We start from the raw sequence: 18,048 nt of genomic DNA, 5'->3' as shown, positions 1-18,048 counted from the left end.
TGAAGGAAATGTGTTAACATAATTGGTGTGTACTGTATGCCGAAGTATGCTACCTTGGGCAGAAGCCTCCGTCAAGCTATGAGCCTTTAGTTCCTGCTCAATTTTCTCTATAGCTAGAGAAATGAAATAAAGCCCACTCGGCGAGCTTTAATATACACATCTTGGGCATGCAGTATTTCAAACTGTGTTACCAGTTCTGGAAACTTAAAAACTGCTCACATTCAGTATCGATGCCTTAAGTTTTGCAGTATAATATTAGTCCTTAAAGTTGAATATAAAGAAATTGATTTATGAACTTTATTTTATTATTGTTATAAGTCATTCTGCTTCATAATAGACATATTGTCCACTTGGCCGCAAAATTCACCAGTAGAGACATATCTCCAGGTTTTTGAAAAAAAAAATCTGAATACTAAAAAAATCTCCCTATACATCATATACAATGTATGAGTATGAAAGAGCACTGAACAAGGGTACAGGGGGGGGGGGGGTCCTCAGTTCGCAGGTCGAGCCAACGTTTCGATAAGTGGACTTGTCTTCGTCTGGGCCTATGAGGGCACAAGTGAATCCGGTCGTCTGCAAGAGCATCACAAACTATCGTGATAGCCACAGCATGACGTAGACACCAAAAGACACAGGCGTCATCGTACTGAAATCCACTCTTTTTGAGCTGACTTGCGCCCGCAGAAGAACTAAGCATCACTGCGGCGGTGACAGAAACAAATGTGCTCTCTGGTCATGGAACTGAGAATTCCTGTCGCGCGTGTTAAAGGCAGCTAAGAAACATCTAGATGAGGCCGCAAACTGTGAGTAGCATAACCTGGAACGCTGTAGAAACATGTGTGGCTGGAATCTTTGAGATACATCTCGACGCATCTTGCGCTACAAAGAAAATGATTAAGCGTCTCGCGATAACGAGCATTTACAAACGAAAATCGAATCGAATTTACAAACGAATCTCAGTGATAAGGCCGCGTGCCGGCGGCTGCCAAAAAAGAACGAAGATTTTAATAGTTCATGGCACTATTCTAAAATCAGCAGCCAGCTGTGGCTTCAATCTTCAACTGCTTCAATCAAGCAGAATTTAAATAAGCAGATGAACTCTGCCTACTTTTATCTATCATTTTCTGGTTCTACCAAAAAATGCACCATTAGTTATATTCGGAACCAAAGTGCGAATATAACTCAAATGCTTCTCCTTCAAGGAGTATCAACACCTAATTTTTGGCCCTACCGTGATGGCCAACTACTGTAACCAAGCATGCGAGATCAAATCCCAGCCAAGGCCGCCGCCTTTTCATGAAAGCGAAAAGCAAGGCGCCCGTGTGCTGTGTGATTTCAGTACGCAGTAAAGAACCCGAGGCAGTCGAGATTTCCGGAGCACTCCACTACAGTGTCTCATAGCCTGAATCACTTTTAATGTTAAATCCCATAAACCAACCAAAACCTAATTTTTGGTTGTGTTTTGTTTGTAATTATGTGTTGGACATTACTATATATGGATCATCATACATTATTTGCTTATGATTACCTTCTAAGTTATAATAAACATTCTTTTCTCACCTGTCTCAGTTTTAGTAACGAAGTGGTGGCAAAGTTTGGTTTAGGCCACGTGAGGTGAAAAGACTGCATTATAGTTGCTTTTTGTTTTAATTCTCTCAAACTTTGAAGCGCCGCAATAGGAATCATGACTAAAGAAGTAGCGGTTATATTACTTTATCATCCATCATCTGTCCAAGACTTAAAGGGCCTATGATTTACAACTAATCCGGCACCCATCGTTCCTCTTCGCAACACAAATTTTATGCTAGCGACCAAGACCGATCATATCGGCGACCGAAAATGGAGAAAGAGGAGCCGTAGTGGAGGGCTACAAAGTAATTTCGACTACGAGTTAATTTCGAATCTTTAACGTGCGCTGACATCGCACAGCACGCGAACGCCTCTTCGTTTCGCCTCCATCGAAACGCAGCCGCCGAGGTCGGGTTCGAACCCGGGTACTCCGGCACAGTGGTCGAGCGTCTTACCACTGCACCACCCTGGCGCTCCTCTTACCACCTCATCTCGTAGCACGTGGCGCTCTAAGAAAAAATATGGCTGTGCTTTAACCAATTGCCATCCCGAGTAGAATTGCGGAAGCAACATCTGCGGCGACCGCGGCGGCGGCACCTCTGAGTCACCGCGCCGCGAAGTAGGTGGTGGCCCTGGTGCGCCAGCTGTGCACCGTGTGACGTCACTCCCTCCTGGCACATGCGCAGCTGGCGCGGCGGCGGCTCCGACGGGGCTCGTATATGGACACCGCCGCTGGAAGGCCGGATGTGGTTTTTCCTTGCGACAGCGGGCCGAGGCGTGCTGACGGGGGACGTCAGTACAAAGGAGCACGGATCCTTATTCCCGACAGGCTAATTGAAGTCGAGCGCTTTTGTCGGCAACCGGAACGGGCGTCTTTTGATCTTCGGCACCCCTCCTCTGAACAATGGACCACGGCCAGGGGCGAACCAGGAGCCGCGGCACGCCGTCATGTTGTGACCCAGCAGTAGCAGATGGCTACTGTAGACTCAAAGGAACTGCTGCACGTGCCGCTCGATGACCATTAAAGGTCCCCAGAAAGGGGTCACAAAGAAGGGTAAATAACACCATAACACTGATAGTTATTGAACCACCCATCATTCTCCCGCAAAAATTTTCGATCTAGCTTCTGCAACACCAGAGATATCGGCGATTAAAAATGACTTCAAATTTTCCCTCTCAACTCGTACGCCGAAGGGAGCCATAAAAAAACAAATACAAGCAAGTTCAAAGCTCCGCCCAGACATACGTCACTTCAACGAACTTCCGGTTGCCGCGCGCTCGCTCGCTGGCGTACTCCGCCAAACCCGTCCTCGCTTGCACACGCCTGAGGAGCTCGCCAGTTCGCGCAGCGACGGTTAGTGTAACCACGAACCCGTGGTTATCCTATGTTACACGGCGGACCAAACCATGGTTGCACCACTAACCGCGGTTACCGCAAACCGAGCTTGACGACCTCGGTTTGCGTCGTTAACCGAGGTTATGACGGCGTCTGTTGACGGAAGCTACTCGTCGGCGCCCGAGTGCGCGAAACGTACGAGCGGGTCTGCTTCACAAAGTTATTCATTTGCCCACTGTATCACGTTTAAAGATCGATGTATAGATTATGGTGCCGCCCGACGTCTTCGATTACGGCCGACAGCGCAGCGACTGCGTACTGAAGCCTTGTTGTGCCTACAGTATCGTTTGAACGGCTTGTTGCTGAGCAGAACGCCAAAAAATACGCGGCCTTAGCTATGAGAGTACACGAGTTTGCAATGCTTGCAGCACGGGATGCCGCGAGCAGGCTGAGGTACGTTACACAATTACCGCGGGGGTGGAACGTGCGAGCGCGGCGAACGCCGGCGCCGTGCGTGACCATCCCTAGTCGTCGCTAGGCCTATTGTTTCGCTTCGAAGCCGCGGCGGTCGACGCTTTGGAACATGATCAACGCAGTCGTAAATCGTCTACTTATGAAACTGCCTTATAGTGATTCCTATCCTGCCATAGTAAAATAATTATAGGATTAACTCTGCCGACGCATTAATCGCAGAGCTAGTACGAGCAGAACGGATCAACCGAAATGCACCAGCGGCAGCTGGCTTGAGCAGTAACTAGCTTGTATCACGGCTATCGCTCTTACCAGCAATTTGCTGCTGGTCAGCGATCCTCACGAGGGTTTCATACTTGATACAGGCCGCGGAAAGTCAGGGGCACTTCCGTCCCGTCTAATTCTCCCAAGCGGGGGCGAAAGGAGGAAAGAAAAAGCTGAGAGGAAGACTTCTCCCTCGCGCCTAAATTTTCCCCTCGCACTGACGGCGCCGCCGACTGCGCTGCGTGGCTTGCTTCGTCGCGTGAACCGCTGCAACCGTTACGACTCCGCTCGTTTTGAATTAGAACTGTCGTCTGCGTCGGTCGTCTGCGTAGCCTAGCGCTGTGAATTCTCTGCGTGTTGGCTTATCGGCCAAAGTCGCGATTTTTCGTCGCGGTTCTTTTACTCTGTGCATCTCATTCCTGCTGGCTCTTCGCCCCTTCGTGAGACGAGAGACTTGTCTGCGTGCACCTCCAGTTCCGTGGACCCATCTCGTCTGCTCATTGTGCTGGCCATTACAGTCGGCGATATCCGCTGTGTTTCGTGTTGTTGAACTTGTTACCTTCATGTACTGTGGAGAGACGTGCGTTTCGAAGAAGACGGTTCTTCCAGGAAGGGTAGTGTAAATTTTTAATCATGCATTTTGGTTATGTATAGCGCAGTGACATGTGATTACTTGCATCAAATACCAACCACTAGGTAACTAGAACGCAGGTATTTGCTCATGTTTCTACATTGCTTTGATGGTATGGAATGCGTAGAATGAATATGTGCATCATTTATTTAATTTCATATCAACTGTACACATGCTGACAGAAGCAGTGCCTGCAAACTGGGTTCTTTTGTAGTGATAAAGCAAGCATGCAAGATTACAATGTTAGCGCAGAACACATAACACTACTGTAAACTGTTAGCTATGTAAAGTGCGCGTGTGTGAGGGATACCTTGTCGCATCTTTTCATTTTCTGTTTCACGTGCAGCTAATAAAAAAGAGAAACGATATCTGCTGTTCTCTGTGCTATTTCTTGCTGCGGTCGGGTACGCTTGCTCGCGAGCGCCTGCGCCCTCGAGAGCGCTATGTTTGTGGTTTTTCTTTACATCACACTGTTCCTGCCGCGAGCCGGTCGCATGGTCGCGCCGCGGCAGAACGATGATGCGGTAGAAAATCCACGGGCAGAGCGTTTTCCCGGGCGCGGGCGCACGCGAGCGCGCGACCCGCGCTGCTTGAAGCAGCCTACCGACACCCCCTTCAGCGCACCGTTTTTTTGGACCAGTCCGCTATACGGCCTCCCCCGTCAAGTCCATTTTTTACGCGCCCCCGCCCGCTATAATCCTTATAATGGGGAGTTTGGCGCTAGCGTCTGTAATTCGTGGCCGCTGGGAGGTATAGGGAGTTTCACACCCCTGCTTGATATTCGGCTCAATATTCCAGACGCCAACAAATTTTAGCACGCTTTATTTCGGACATCGGTGCTAACGATCCGCCGTGTGGTTCGCGAACGGTATGCGGGAGGAGGGGCCACAGCGGCGATGTTTACGGCGGTCAAGGAGGTGCTGCCATCGTGCGGTGCTTGACCGTGCTGTTGACGCCTCGTCGGACGACACTCCGATACTCCTGAAACCACGTTATATAAATAAGATATTTGTAAATGCAGCTTCGTTCTGCCGATCCCTGCGTCGCTTCGGTTGTTGCACTTAATGGGCAATGGCCACCTAACCGATAAGGGCGGCGAGCTGTAACAGCCTGCACAGAGTTCGAGCAGCGCACGAGCAGACGACTTTCGCAGCTACCGGAAGTGTGTCCGTGACGTCATGGTTGCAGTGACCGCAGCGAATGGCAGCTTCTAGCAAACCTTGTCAGTCAACTGACCCGTGACGTCACGGGACTAGGAAATAAAGATAGAGGGGCTTTACTGGCTTTACTAGGAAATAGTTCCATGCGACACCGCCAAGCGACAATCTCTCTGCCCGCGAATTTCAAAAAACGCTATAATTAAAAATTAATAATAAATCGCTGGCTTTGTTCCAAGGAGTTATACTTTGCGTTAATGCTCAAAAGGATGTGTTCTACACACTGAACACGTTTATCAGTGGTTTCTTGGGGGCCGTTTCCGTGGACCTTTAAGACCCAGATTGTGCTGCTGAAGATGTGTGCACCATCGCCTGACCGGCGCCCTTGAATATGGCTGAAACCAGATGGGACATCGCCGCTTCAGATAGAACGAGGACAGCCTGGCGAGATCGACCTAAAGGTGGCGCCACCGTCCCTCCGGTAGTGGGGATCGGCAGCCAGCGGCGCTCGCAGAAACTTAACACTGATATTTAAGCCCGCATGAAGCTGTTTTACTCCCCTTGTCAAAAATGAGTTCGCCCGGAAGACAACACTTGGACGAAAAGGAATTATAATGATTATAATAGGCTACCAGTAAAGTACATAAATCTAGGTGTACTATGTAATATTTAGGGTAACAATTAGGTGCAGGGAATATGTTTCCCAAACATTCGAGCATTTCTCTAAAGCAAAATGTGCTCACTAAAACTTTTACGGATGCACAGAAGCCTTCAACAAAAAAAAAAAAAAAAAAAAAAAAAAACGGGTATAACGCATGAAAGCGGCATCGGCTATGCCGGATGATTGCAGAGGCTGGTTTTGGTGTCGTTTTTCTTTTTTTTTTTCATTATTAACACCACATTTACCACATGTGATTGTTTATTGTGCAGTCAAATCCCACAGCAGAGGAACGCCTTTCGAAACAGTTGTGATTGAATCCCCCGTTCTCGAAATCAGCAGTCGAACGCCCTTACCATTGAGACACCGCGACAGAGGTTTAAAAGCAAAAAAAAAAAAAAAAAAAAAAAAAAAGTACTCACACAACTTTATCGTGCATGTGACAGACGGCATAGTAGGCATAGAGTGGTCAGTTCAAACTGCATTCTGCTATAGAGTGGTCAGCTCAAACTGCATTCTGCTATATGAAGCAGTCTGTGGTGGCATATGTTTTAGTAGCTGCGGTATTCCAAACAGAAACGGGAATATGCGATTTCTGAGCGTTTGCATTAACCTTTATTGACGGCAACGACCTGTTTTGCTTTGACACGGCGGCATCGACAGTACCACTTCGTTTGAGACATTGCATGTCAAAGGATCTCAAGCGCTTCAGACATCTTATAGTAGCGCGAACAAAAACACACACAAGACAGGGTACAGGACGAGCGCTAACTGCCAACTGTTTATTGGAAGGAAAGAGGAACGTATATTTAAACCCTCGGCCACTCAGGTGTTCATAGCCCCAATCGCACTCACCCCACCCGGTATCAAAAACCATCAATGACAAGCCTAGGCATGTGTGAATAAACACAACAAGGAAGCGATAAATAAACGATACATATCTTAACAACAGTCAAACGTAGTAAAGCATTGTGAAGAACTTAAAGCAAAAGCAGTCAAAACTAAACAACGTAAAAAGTTAGAGCTCACAACAAGGTAAAAACCAAAGGTAACTAGCAAAGAGGCAATAGCAGTCAATCCCCCGTAGCAAAAGCAGTGTCCATAGCAAAGCAAAAGCAGTCTAACAAAAAGCCGTAAAAAACCAGAACAAACAACAAGGTAACAAAAGCATTTTAACAAAAAAAAACAACAAGGTAAGACCAAGGTAAAAAAACCAAACCCAAGGGTAACTAACAAAAAAATCGTATCAAAAGCAGTCAATACCTCGTAGCGAAGGCAGTGTCATGTATATGAAGCAAAAGCAGTCAAAATCTAAAAATTAATCAAGGTAAAAAAATCTATATATAAATATATAAAAACACCACCAATACCAAAGACAGGTCGTCCGAAGCAGGTTACAAACAGTAGACAATGGAATACTCATCTCAGATCATATTATCGAGGAAAGATACCTCACTGCTGTAGAGCACTACAGAAGACTCACTGATACAGTCAGTCCCTCTTATCTTTATAAAGTACGCTTCCATGATTTCCCGTGCGAGTGAATTGCGGCTCTTGCCAAGAATCCTAATCTCATACAGCCGAGGCTGGCAACCCCTACAGGACACGCAATGCTTAGCCAAATTAGAACCTTCCCCCGTTGTTAATGATAAGTCATGTTCCCGTGCACGATCGTTCACGCAGCGTCCAGTCTGGCCTACATACACCTTTCCACAAGACAATGGTATCTCGTAGACAACTCCGATGGCGCATTCCGCCAAGGGCCTAGCATGTCTCTTGCCACAGCCGCTCTTCTTTGCTCCTTGTTTGGCGATACGGGGGCATAGCTTTGCCATTTTGAAAGGTGCTGAAAACACCATCGGCACTTGTACCTCCCCGCCACCTTCTTCAAGTTGTGCGACACCTTGTGCACATACGGCATGACTACCGGTTTACCTCTGCTTTCAGCCCTCTGCCGCGCTTTTCCCTTTATCTTTTGCAGCAATGTCTCAGCCACAGCCGCCACGATCGCACAGGGGAAACCGGCAGAAGAAAGCCTGCCCACCTGATCATTAAAACATTCCTGCATTTTGTGCGGACACGACTTCATGAGGGCGGATTCCAGGCACAGAGCGACAATCCCCCTTTTAACTATTTTCGAGTGCGCCGAACTATAGGGCAACAGACCCTTCTGAACTCTGGGGTGATACAACCAGCAAACATGGCTGTTCGAAATGTTTATGCGGATGTCTAAAAACTGTAGGCAGTCCTTCGAAGGCATTTCATGGGTAAATGTTAAACCTTTGCCATGTTGCCTAAACTGATTTAAAACATCATCCACCGTATCCTGGTACGTCATAGCATGGCTTATGCTCAACAGAACTAGAAGCGCCGAAGACCGCGATGGATGATGTCCTTATCCAAGCATGACATGCTCGATACGGACAAGTATATATTTTTTTTAATGAAGCGTGGGGTTAAAGACTATTCATATTTATTTTGCAAGAGGCATATAGGTAAGCAAAAGCTCACAGGAACCGCGAAACAAACAAAAATAGTCCTGCACACGCCGCACGCGCGCGTAAATCACTGCGGACTGGCACGCGACGCGAAAACGCATCCACACCGAGTAGGTTTCGCCGCTGAGCCGCAAGGTGGCGACTCTGCTCGATCTCGAGGCCAATACAGCTTCCCCTGTACAAGTGCGAGGAGGTGTGTGTATGCGCGTTTGTGCGTGAGGTGCTGGTGGAACATTTGGGCAGAGCCAAAGAAGCCATGGGTGGAGCCAAAAGAAGCGGCTCACCGCCCATTGGACGTTTGGAAAGCTGCGGGTTCCACAGTTGGACTGGGAAGTGATTTAAGCAGCCTACGAGGGCTGCTTCAGTGTGACTCGCCTGTGCTCTCAGTTGTTTAAGAGCCACCTCGCTCCTTTCATGTGCTTACACGTTTATAATTTGTAAATATGTAAAATAAATCTTCAGTTTGCTCTTCTCCTAATAACTCCAGCAGTCTTCTGCCTTCTTCAACGCCTTGCGATGAAGTTCCTATAGCTCCCGGTCCTCAGATCACATCAAGGGCAATTGTTGAGTACTGCATGTGCTTGCTCGGTACAAATGCACCAGTGGAGAGAGTGTTTTCTATTATGAACAAGTTGTGGTCTGCAGAGAAGACGCAGCTTCAAGCGACAACACTTAAAGCAATGTTGGTACTTAAATGTGCACATGACATGTGAACAGTACCACGCACACATCTGCAAAAATGAAGAGCTGCTGAGGAAGATTCAGCCAGAAGTATTAGATGTGCAAGATAGGCAAAGCAAAATGAAGAATGAAGAGAACCGTTTCGTGGTGTGTATATAAATAAAGAGCATGTCTAAACCAGATGCCCTGCATTTCATACCACCCCCCCCCCCCCCCCCCCCCCCCGCCTCTGTCGTCTTTCCATGTCCCGCTTTGGGGTCTGAGGAATACGGTCACTTTTGTGTTTGGCGCTCCGAGGGTACCGAGGCTTGGGTTTCGTGTTTCTCGTCCGAAACGGCCGAAAGCGTGTCGTTCGGAGTCGCTCCGCGCAGATCGGAGCATCGGGCACCGTGCATTTATTTATTTTTTCAGGCTAACTATAGCCAGATCGGCGAGCAGTTTCGCTGGTGTGTGATGTTACGTTCTGTTTTTCTTTTCTATATGTATTGTTTAATTCTGGAGAAAGTGTCGGGAAAATCGTTTATTAGTTGTGGTGTTGCGAAGGTGTTGTTATTGGCGGAAAAGTAACTTTTGAGGGGAATTGTTCGAGATCGGGGTGCGCCTGTCGAAGGGCTGCAAAAAAAAAGCAGAAATGGTAATGGCAGCGAGCAGAGTTTCCATGGAGGGGACTCTTTTGGAGAACAGTGCATCGCGCGCTGGGCGCATTGCCGAGGAGTGGGGGCAGTTTAAGGAATTTTCAAGTCGCGGTCGCACAAGTTTGTTGCAGGAGGAAGAGCTCGGTGAAGGTGGGGTGCCCGCTGGGACCACGTGCGAGCGTTTACGCTGAGCTTGGAGGCTGTTTATGAGCTGCTAGTCTATCCAGCGGAGCTCAGACGCCTCCCTTGTGCTATGGCTTCTGTATTTGGATCCATTGATGCCTATGCCTGTTTTCTTGGCACATATGACCCAGAAGAAAAACACAGCTTGAAGCAAGTTGCGCGCGTCCTCAACCCACGCGCCAGGATGGGGCGCGCGCGCATCGCACATTATAACTGGGCGGCAAAAGCGCCACTCGGCTGTTGACCGGGAGAATGTTTTTGCAGATCGTCGATGCGCATTCACGTGACACATGGATGACAGCCTACACGTCACATACGCAAATCTCGCGGAGTCTTCTTTTTTTTTCTTGTTAAAGGAAGCGCTCGCGGCAGTTTGTTTTGTCCACGCCATGGCTCCTCCTCCCCCATGGCTCCAAGCAGTCATGACTATGGGCAACAGAAAAACAATTTTCCTCCCCCGGGGGAATGAGTGAGCGCATGATTCTGTGGGTTCGCAGTCTTTTGCTTTCATTCTCTTGTCGCGAGTATGGGTACCCGCGGAGATGTCCGAGAAAAGCGCTCTCATTGCGTTTTGGTAGCGCAAGCTGCTCCCGACAGAGCTACTCCGTAGTTCTAGGTTTGGACTGTGCTCCGGCGCACCTTAGACTTAGGACAGCGTGGTTTGAGCTGTCGCTGGCGTCTACAACGGCCGTCCGATGTCGTGACTAGGGCTACGAGACTTATTCACTGGCGTCTGCAGCGGCGACTCCGACGACGAGACTTAGGACAGCGGGGAGCTGTCGCTGGCGTCTTCGCCGACGGCTCGTTCGGGCGCTTCTTGAGGAGGTCAGGGTCAAACCAAGACTCTCGCTCTCGAACGCTCCCGGACGAGGTTGCCCTGGCCTCCTTTATAGACCGTTTTACCAAAGTAACGTTAGTTTTACCGACAGCAAGCGGGAGAGGAGGAAAATACTCTCGAACCAGATTCTTTGCGCCGGCCCATTGTTGCCAGTACCGAGTGGGCTGTGCATTCGCACGCTTCATGCGTAGCAGAGCGGCCTTGCAGCTCGGTATATATTGTCGTTTGAGAGACTTAAATACCTTTATTAGCGCCCCTTTTAGTGGTAATGTCATCGGAACAGCAATGCGTGATCGTGGACTGCACAATCAAAGAAATCGCAATATGATCGCCGAAAGCGTATGCGGGAAGCATGCATCGACAGTCTGAGATCGGCTGTGATATGTTTCTGCTTCACCGCTTTCCAGTCTATCCTTATTTAATTCGCCTATGAGCGTTTTATGTAAGCCAGATAGACTTAGTACCAATGACAGACTCATGAATATGATACCCATTCCACTTTCTCCGCCGTAGCAGCCACGCACGCCGGGCAGGCCGTGCCTTCTGCAAGCCCTCCGCGCCAACGATACGGTGAATCTCTTCCGCCAACGCAAAAGCCTGCTAAAATCTGTTCTTCACATCAACAATAAGCCGACAGCAAAAAAAAAAAAAAAAAAAAGTCTTTCTTGCGGATTTCTGACCCATACGTGTTATTTATAATTGCAAAACAAATAAGTTACGCAACACATTGCCGCTGGTGCGGCCCGCGGCTCATCGTCTGCACGCTAACTCCGCTGCTAAGGCGTCACTGAAATTTACATCTTTCTTTTACTGATACTATGGGATCGGCAGTAAGGCAGTTCCATGAGAGACCATTTACTCTAGCGCTGAGTAATTACAAAGCGTCATCGGATGTGCCTTCGATGCGAAACAATTTAGGCCTAGCGACGACTAGGGATCGTAGCGCTCGACGAGAGTGCCGTAGTCCGCCGCGCCAGCGGGCGGCGTCGCTTTCGTAAGCGCTGCTCTATGGGCTGCGAATTTGTCTTCTTTCATGGTGCAGCTGAGAGCGCGCGTATTTCGACATTTTGCTCAACAATATGTCATGCAAACGATGCTGGTACGGGGCGGGGGTATACGATATTGTTGCGCCGCAGGACGAACACCAAGGCTTTATAAAAACGTCGACATATTGCACTTTAGACACTACTTCATTTACGTGCTGGTTTTGAACCATGGCTTAACTTGAAATTATACATTGTTGAAGCAGGACAGCTCGATCCTATATCGAAAGGGCTCGCACTTCATGTTAAATCAATGCGACGATAACTGGAAAGCATCTTTCGTAGTATCTTCATTCCGCGTTCGGTAGCGGCCCGTAAGGTTCATTCGCTGTGTTTGTGTGTACAGTTACCATTACGATGATAAAATATAATTGCAAATACATGTATCGTGCAAGATGTAACAGATACATCCTCACTGCGGAAGGGGAGCGCAGCCCTTCGCGGTCACCCCGGCCGCTAGTGCTGTTTCCAACAGCTGCCGCTATGTCAAACGGATGGTATACGGTTTGCTGGCATGCTCAAACAAAGCACAAATAGCACCAAGATGTCGGATAGCTTTCACGAGCACCGCGAATATAGTGAACTAGAATACTTTCTAGTGGCACGAACGACGACGCTCGGGCACGCCGATTTTCACTGACGCCGCCAGATGGCGCCACTGCAACATCTACTAGTCGACTTTTCAATGCTTTCTTGCAATAGTGCGACATAGTACCGATGCTTTTGTGCGCCTATTCAGTAAAAGTAGTGATTTTTTCCCTATGCCGACGTATGTGGACCTCCACCCATGATAGAAGGCGTTTCATTCGACATTATTTGGGTTTTCGCCGTTGCACTAGGGTGAAAGCGCTCTTATTTCGCTGGCGTCTGCTACAGCTCATGCGGGACGAGTTATCGCGCACTGTAAATCGTTACGGCACTGTTATTTGTACGGGGCGGGTATTTTTCTGAGCCCTGCAGAGCCCGCTTTATTACAGAGCCAACTCAACTGTCAGCAGCAGACTGGTAGCAGAGTGGCCAGGCATCGTGCGCACGTACGGGTTCTCGCATCTCTCCAACCACGCCGCAGTAACTCTCCTTTAGCCATTAATAATGATTATATTATACTGCGCTATTCGGTATCCACTGGTACCCAGGAACGCTCATTTTAGCTTGATATCTGCTTAGCGTTAGGAAATTTGCCAACATGGTAAAGTGAGGAGCAGCTTCAGGCTGTTACATTTTTCTTTTTTTGACAAAGTGGTCATGAAAAAAAAAAAAGAAGGAAAGAAATCCTACGCTTTGAAACGAATCATCCAGCGACATTCTGTGGCGTCACCATTATTCTCTGTTCTCAGCAACAATATCTGTTATAAATCGTCGCTGTAAGCCAGGTGCTAATTAAAATCCTTTCATCATCTCATATGCATAACATATATGCCAAAAATACATACATGAGGAGGGCAGAGAAGTTTTATTTAGGTACTTCACAAGGCTTTTCCACTGCTGTTTTATTTTATTTGAGTGCATGGGACAAAAGCCATCAACAATGAGTTGTTTGGTGAAATTATTGACTACACAAACAGTCCTAAGAGCATCCATCTGCTCATCTTCAGATGCTTTGAAGCTTGACATTGCGCTGGTTAATGCATTTTGTGATAAAGTGCATGCGGGTACTTAAGCAGTGATTTCAGCTGCACCAATTTGACAGTGGTCAGAGCACCCAAGTTAGCAGGTTTGCTTGGCCAGTAGCATACTGACTACAAGCTGTCTGCTTGAATTTAGACTGAAGCAGGTTGTAAACACATTCTCAAGGTATCACTTGAAGGGTACAAAAGGCCTCTGTTGTCCTTAAAATTAGTAAAATTAGCCAAGTTTAATACATGTGACATCTTTTTCTTTTCAGAAAAAGATTAAAGCCTTTCTCACAGTTAGTTTGAGGTAGGATAGAGAGACCACAATTGTATACAGCTGCCAGCCAACTGGCTCACCCCAGGCAATGTTTTATTTTGAAGTTAAGTAATTAGTAATTATTTTTTTAAATGACTAACTATTGCCTTTAGACAATAACTGGGCTTGCAGAATTTGAGGGCGCCTTCTAAAACCTCCATTCCATTTATTTCCAATAAAGAAAGGCTCATCGTTTTTCCAAGCTCTAAAGAAAGCCCGCGAAATACAAAAATTATCAGCCTGTATAGCGCTGAGACTGGGCTGTTGAGTCACGGCCGCAGCTAATTTCTGTCACTCAAACCATGCACGGTTGGGAGCACAACAATATTGTAACGCATGAATGCGTCAGTCACGTGATGTTTTTTTTATTTCGCGGACTTTCTATAGAGGTGGGAAAAACTATGCACGTGAGGTTTTCTTTATCGGGAATAAATGAAATGGAGGTTTCAGAAGGTCCTCCCCAACTTTGGAAATCACATTTATTTGAACGCATTACTATAGTAAATTAGATTTGCAAAATGAAAAATTGCCTGCACCGTTTTTTTTATCGATATTTATTGTCTTAGGGCATCAGTAGGGTATGATATGAAGGATGAATAAATGATTAAATAAATGTGCCAGCTAGAGATCCAAGGATATACCATGACTACGCGGAATTGAATTTAATTTAATCTGAGCTGTCTGCTTTATTGAGCCAGTGGTAGTATTCGAGATCACGCAAACAGTCGAAGCTTTCTTCCCCCGAAGTCTTCCTTCTGTTCAGACCTGGTGCGCGAGGTGGCTGCCTGCAAGTGGTTTCTCTGGCCTTACTGAAATGGTTTATTTTTAACCCTTTGCTGAAGTTAGCTTGGACACGCGGTATAAAATATGTCGGCTATCGTTTGGTGCCACAGGCTTAATAGCAAGAATTTCTGCACTGAGCACAACTCTCTGCAAAGTCAATATTGCCCACATTCAGCCTTGGCTTCACTGGTTTGACGGTAATATAAGCCGGACAACCCGGCAAGAGTGTATAGGCACCGCATCAGGTGCCAGTGATGGCTTTTCACGCGGTATATCCTCACTTCTGCCGTTGATCATATATATGCGTAGTCACGCAGCAGGATGAGATGCGGCTTGAAATGATGCTCACACACTGTCAATGTTTCTGTGAGAGGCTTTTCCTGCCTTCACAAGCTTCGTTTCTACTTTGTGTGATGTTTATTGTCCCTCGGAGCAGCAAACAAAGGTGACTGGAGCATCCGCGGATAGCCGCGCTTCGGCATCTCGAAGCAAAACAGTGCGAGTTGGTCTTTTTCTTGGCCATTTCGAACATCGCATGGTGCTTTTGAAGAGCTGAGATGTCTTAGTTGCTGTGATGGAAGGCAGAACTGAAAGTTCGAGGGCAAAATCGCAAGAATGTGCAGACTGCACGGCGCGCCAAGCATTGACTCCCCTTTGCGGACGCGCACGCGGTCCTAGTAAACGTAACTGCAGCGCCACCAGCGGCGGTCAGTGGCGTCCGGCGTGCAAGAGGCGCCCATTTTCCTTCCGTTCGCGCCACTAGAAAGTATTCTAGTTCACTATAACCGCGAAACAGCACTTTTACACTGTCGAGCCGCAGCATCAACACGCACGGCACAGCCCAAGATTGCGTCAAGAGGAGCCGGAGCGGACGTTTCCAGTTGGGCTCATACAGGGCGCCACCATCGAACTAAGATGGCTGCAACCCTTCAGCGCCGAGGTACAATGAACTAGAATATAGGGTAGTGTGCTCACTCCGCGGCGGCTCTACGGGGAGCGGAGGCCCCGCGTGTGTCGACAGGCGACTGCTTCGCGGCGCCGGCACCAGGTGACGCCACGGTAGACTTCACGGTAGGATTTTGCTCCGCCCGTCGCTGTCAGCCGGTTCAATTTGTCACTGCGTTGTGTGCATTTGTGGCTTCGTTGTTGCTCTGCTGTGCGCATGTTCTTTTGGCGCTTATCGGAGGTCACTTCAAGCGTTTGTTCAGTAAAGGCCAGTTCAGGCTCTTGTTTAAGCTCCCATCGAAAGTGAGTGTTGACTACACCACGTGCGTCGGTGTATGCATGTTCTGCCTGGAGATCAGAACTCTTTGAGCTTTTCTTTCGCACATGAGGCGGTAAGCGGACATGTGGCCTGTACTAACCGGTTAATTCACTGGCACAGACTGCTAATAATAATAATAATAATAATAATAACAATATTTATTTAGTATAGTTAGAACAACATACACATACGGAAGCGCCGAAACCACAAGCGGGCTTGTGCGGCGACAACCGGCAGCCGCTGCAATCTTCGCGCCACATCAGAACTCCATCAGAGGCAAAAAAAAAAGAAACATTTGGCACAACACACTATCAAAAATGAACTGACAACATCAGTACATATTATATGTTCTCTAACGCTTTAACAGCAACTTTCAATGTTTTGCGGGTGGTCAAAGAAAATACGTCGTCCAGTAGTTCGTTGAGGATGGCTGGAACATAATAGCGTCTTGTTGCTTTACCGTAGTGAATGCGGACTCTCGGTTTAAGATAACGAGGAACATGTCTCAACGGTACCGGTTTCGTGTTTTTGTGCCTGTATGCACTGCTCCAAAAATATTTTAGTACTACAATTTGTTTAAAAAGATTGTCAAAAGCAGGCAAACCGCCTGTTCTAAAGACACTGCTGGGCAAATTCTCCTGTGGCATGTAGAGGACGCTTGTAGCGATGTTTTTCAAACTCCTATTAACTACATGTGAAAGAGCAGTTAAAAAAACATACCGTATCTTTGAACACTACCCCAGAGCATGGGCGATTAGTTTTCTGATAGAAAAAGGCATCATGGTTTTCAAATTAAACAACAAAGATGCAACACTTCTAAGTTTCTTACAAATGTGGGTCAACTGAGTACTCTATGTCAGATCACTGTATATGGGTACACCAAGATACGTAACCGACGGGACGCTAGATGTAGGTTGACAAGAACACAAATAGCAATATGAGGGGTTTAAATATATAGAACCTACATTTGGTACATCTCTGTGCGGGCTACGAAAACAGACAAGTCGGGATTTGGTGCCATTTATTTGTATTAAGTTTGAGACAAACCAATGACTAAACTTCATAGCGCCTCCTGAAGGTTAGCCAAGGCACATGAAAACTTAGGTTTGCCTGATACTAGTAAAGGGTCATCGGCGTAAAGGAATATAGTGGATGCTTTCACGTGGTCACATATATCATTCACATATACCCGCACAACAAACTTACCGCGTCACTGCAGATAGGCCCAAACCAAAATATGCCGGCCCGTCGTCAAAACCATTGCTACGCGCCTGGATGCAATACTGGCTATTGCATACTAAAGGTGGCCCAAAAATAGCCCTGCTAGGCGTTCCCAAAGATGACTTTTAAGGAAGCAGTGGGAGATCAACCTCCGTCACGCGGACAAGCGGCTGGATGAGAGCTGTGGAGCTGTGCTGTTTGTGAGATTCATTTCGAACTTCGTTTCGTTCTACGGGGCTATGCTCATATTGTGAACGGGGAAAAAAGTCCGCATCCCTCGTGGGAAGCCAGCATTATCCCCCGATGCCACACCGACGCTATTGCCGAATCTGCCGGCCTATCTTTCAAAAAATATACCGAAAGAAAGACAACAAAGGAAGAGTAAACCCACTGGTGTTGTAACTCATATGTGCCTCGAAAACAAAATTTTCTAGTCTGCCCGATATACCCGTAACAACAGAGGAGTAGGAATCGGCCCCAAACGAACAGATTCTGAAAGTAGTCTTGATATTTTGGAAGTGGTTAGAAATAGACTGCATAAAGAAGTTGGTTGCCCCGTTCACGCAGAAGGCCGATCTGAAGAAGTAATAAGGTTTTATTTAGTCACCAGACTGCACTTCTATGTGAAAGGGGTTAATTCAAAAAAAGGCAGAAAAACGAAAACGGGCGAAACACCTCAAACTAAGCCATTGCTAAAGTTGTTGTCAAGTGCTGGAGCAAGTGAAGGAAATAAGCGGCAAAATACGTGAACATAAATATACGCAGCGGTGACGGATCTGTTCATATGTTTCATAAAGCAGTGACTTTATGTCTCTCCAAATAAGTATGCAGTAGCTGGTTTGAAAACCTTGTGGTGCGGCTCCCGTGCTGCGAAAAACGCGAAT

Source organism: Amblyomma maculatum, chromosome 1, assembly GCF_055883805.1.
Source record: "Amblyomma maculatum isolate TAMU_Amacu chromosome 1, ASM5588380v1, whole genome shotgun sequence".
NCBI classification, from domain to species: Eukaryota; Metazoa; Arthropoda; class Arachnida; order Ixodida; family Ixodidae; genus Amblyomma; species Amblyomma maculatum.
Note: the sequence above shows the minus strand (reverse complement) of the source record.